Source organism: Sapajus apella, unplaced genomic scaffold (genome assembly GCF_009761245.1).
Source record: "Sapajus apella isolate SASKATOON/1434 unplaced genomic scaffold, GSC_monkey_1.0 scaffold254, whole genome shotgun sequence".
Classification (NCBI taxonomy): Eukaryota; Metazoa; Chordata; class Mammalia; order Primates; family Cebidae; genus Sapajus; species Sapajus apella.
Window position 1 is genome coordinate 247,822 of NW_022437194.1, and position 4,161 is coordinate 251,982.

A 4,161-nucleotide genomic window follows, 5' to 3' on the forward strand; every position below is an offset into this window, starting at 1 on the left:
ATCTCCCCCCCATATTCTTTTTTATTTGGCCTGTATGCTTGTTAACACACACAGACTTTTAGTTTTAATTTACATAGAGTTAAATATACATATCTATTAGTGTAAATATAAATTTCAATTAGTGTAAATTAGTAAAATATAAATTAGTGTAAATATAAATTAGGTGTAAGAAAATGATGAATTAATTTTAGTGTTTGAGTATGAGTTTGTAACTTTTCAGAATAAAAGATCAATATTGGTACAAGACAAGTCATTTTAATAAGGTATACATAATTTTTTGTTTTCTTCCCTTTTTTTTGAGACAGAGTCTCATTCTCTTGTACAGGCTGGAGTGCAGTGGCACTATTTTGGCTGGATACAACCTCCGCCTTTCGGATACATGCAATTTTTGTCTCATCCTCCCTACTACCTGAGACTACAGATGTAGGCCACCATGCCCTGCTAAATTTTGTATTTTTAGTACAGACGGGGTTTCACCATATTGATCATGCTAGTCTTGAACTCCTGACCTCAGGGATCCACCTGCCTTGGCCTCCCAAAGTGCTGGGATTGCATGCATAAGCCACCATACACAGCCAGGTGTCAATTTTTTTGTTTTTGTTTTTTATTCTTCAGCTTAGATAGCAGATTTATTGTATAGGTGTTATACCCTGCCACAAGTAAACAGAAATAGTCCAGAATGTCACAGGTCCAGGGCAAAGAACCAACATGGGCAGTTTTGGCTATGAGTAAGGTAGATCTCAGAGGTGATCAGTGATTGGTGATCAGATGGTGATGAAGCTCTAGATCCACCGAGACAAGCTCTAGATGGTAGCATACAGTCTCTCAACTTGTAACAGCTTCCCCAGCGTCTGTCATTCCATATCTCTGCTCCTGTGGCCTCCACGGTACAACAATCTGGCAGGTTACTTTGACCTCTGCCTCATCTTTCTTCTTTTTCACTTCACCCTGCACATTTGCTTCTTTCTCCACTCGGCTCTCATGGCACAGAGGTTTCCAAGAAAATGGTGGTAAGGCTGAGAGCAGGAGTCTAATTTTTTAGAAAACAAAAATTCTCAAAACTACTGAATGGGAATCTATAATTTCTACTTTGTATTGAATCTGTTACTGTAATATCTTATGGTTCAGAATCTCACCATAAAAATTCTGTATTTACTTGTCTGGTACTCATCCTGCCAAACCCGTAACTTTGTTGTTTCTTGTGTAAATTTTTTGTTTTATAGTTGATAAGTATTATGTGAGCTGTGCTGTGATTATAAGAATGACTAATGAAATTTAGTCATGGGCCAGGCATGGGGGCTCACATCTGTAATCCTAGCACTTTGGGAAGCCGAGGCAGATGGATCACCTGAGGTCAGAAGTTGTAGATCAGCCTGGCCAAAATGGTGAAAACCCGTCTCTACTAAAAATACAAAAATTAGCCAGGCATTGTGGAACAGACCTGTAATTTTAGCTATTGGAGAGGCTGAGGCAAGAGAATAGCCTTAACCTGGGAGACAGAGGTTGCAGTGAGCCAAGATTTTGCCACTGCACTCCAGCCTGGGTGGCAGAGAAAGACTCTGTCTCAAAAAAAAAAAAAAGCACACAAAATAATTTTAGCTGTAACTTCTAAATTAGTGTATTAAATTCTATTTAGTTGGAACATTCAATTTTGTTCTTTTATTTGGAAAACCTTATATAAACCTACTTTTTGTAACTAATTTTTTTTCACTTTGTATAATGGACATAAGTAAATTTATTAACTGGGCTAATTAGGTAATAGGAAACTTCATAATTTGTGAGAATGTTTTTATTATAAATGTACTAGCGCTTGCTGTATAAAAGATGCTCCATAATAACTCATAAATATTTCTGTTAAAGTTTTTAATTTCAAGTCAGAGGTAGAAAATATCAAAGGTAAACAAATAACATTGATTCTTCATGTGGAGTGGACTTTTTTTCAGGCTGCAAGGTTGAATTTTGCTGAATTTAAAAAGAAATTCTGCTTTATCTACTAATTATCTTAAGTTTTGTTTGTCATTTTATGTCTGTTCCAGCCATGTATGCATCATGGCCCTTCTTTTTCTGTGTCATGGCTACAGTTTTCCCCCTACTTTCTTCATGCCATGTTATTTCACATGGCATTTTGTGGGTTTTGATAAGAACTTTGGTATTTTTTAATGCCCTGTAAAACTGGTTTCAACTGAAGAGTTTGCTTATCAATATAGCTTTCAGATGAGTTAATTAAAATAAAAGCACACACTGTCCACAGATGAGAGGATTAAATAAGTTAGCATGGTGCTTCATTGTTTGTAAAAAGAAAGTCTTACTAGATTCTTACCCCAAGTGTGACAAATAAAAAATTTGCTGGAAACACAAAATGTGAAAAATATAAAATTTGCTGGAAAATATGTCATAGAAATTAAAATTTAAGTTTGTGCTAAATGAACCATATTAAATTAATTTTTTTTAAAACTAAGACAAAGTCTTGCTCTCTCACCCAGACTGTAATGCAGTGGCATAATCTGGGCTCACTGCACCCTGCGTCTCCCAGGTTCCAGCGATTCTTCTCCTTTAGCTTCCTGAGTGCCTCGAAGTAGAGGCACCCGCCATCATGGCTGGCTAATTTTTATATTTTGTAGAGACAGAATTTCACCTTGTTGACCAGGCTGGTCTTGAACTCCTGTCCTCAGGTGATCTGCCTGTGTCAACCTCCCAAACTGCTAGGATTACAGGTGTGTGCCACAATGCTTGGCCTAAATTTAATTTTTTTGTAATGTAGCACAACTCGCATTTCCTGGTAGAATTTTCTGTTTTTACATGTGAATGTTAAATGTTGCAAAATGATAAAATGACCTCTGTAAATTTGGAATAATATATATTTTTTATATTGATATTCCAATGTTGAGGAATTTCTCACTTTTTTTTTTTTAATTTTTTTGGTGGGTGAAGGTTAGCCTACAGGTTTTATTCTTAGACACCTAAGTGTAACCTCATTATTTTCTCTGGAAATCTTTTGGAAATTATGGCAGCTTTTGGATTAAAAGATGTTTTGTTATTTTTCATGCAAATTAGTTTACTGTGTTCACAGAGTGTCCAGTCATGGGACCATAAGTAACACTTGCCCTTTTGGTGTCTTTTATACCATTACCGTTAGCACCAGGAACTCTAGGTGCTTTAAGCTTAAAATAAAGGACTAAAGTACATTGGCTCCTTCCATGTACTGTGTTGGGTTTAAAACATGCTGTCAAATATCAAAGTGCCTATGGTTATGACTGACACATAATAAAAACAGCACAAAAACTATATTGTATGCTAGTCTGCCAGTTTATGACAAAAACACAGACATTATATGAAATACTGTTATCTTTTTGTAAGGTTTTAAAAATATATTATCTAACTTGATGATAAAATGTGTATTTTTTTCTATAAAACAACAGTTTGAAGTATATACATGTGGCCAAATCCTTAGCTCTGGTAATTAATGCCTTATCTCAAATAGTTAACATTTTTATGGTGAGATCACATAACATTGTCAGTATTTTTCAAATGTAACAAATGCAATATTATAAACTACAGTCACAGTGCTGTACAATCTTGAACTTATTCCTCCTAATCAACAATAATTATGTAGTTTTGACAGACATCTTTCTAAATCCTCATTTTTTTCTAAATGCCTTGGCATCTGGTGGTCACCAGTTTGCTCTTTACATCAGTGAGACTAAGGTTTTTAGAATTCATGTGTAAGTGAAATCATGACATACTAATATTTCTGTGACTGACTTATTTCATCTATGACTTATTTCACCTGAGGTCCTGCAGGTTAATGTAATTGGAAATAATAGAATTTTCTAAATATGAATAGTAATTCCATTGGGCATATATACCGTATTGTCTTTATTTACTCATTAGATGTTGAACTGCTGACAATATAATTTGGCTGTTCTGAAGAGTGTTGGAAACAACATAAAAGTGTGAATATTTCTTTATTCTGATTTTTTTCAGAACATATATCCCCTAGTGAAATTGTTGTATTATATAATAGTTTAAGTGTTTTTTTTTCCCCATTTATTTATTTTATTGCATTTCAGGTTTTGGGGTACATGTGAAGAACATGCAAAATTGTTGCATAGGTACACACGTGGCAGTGTGATTTGCTGCCTTCCTCCCCATCACCTACAT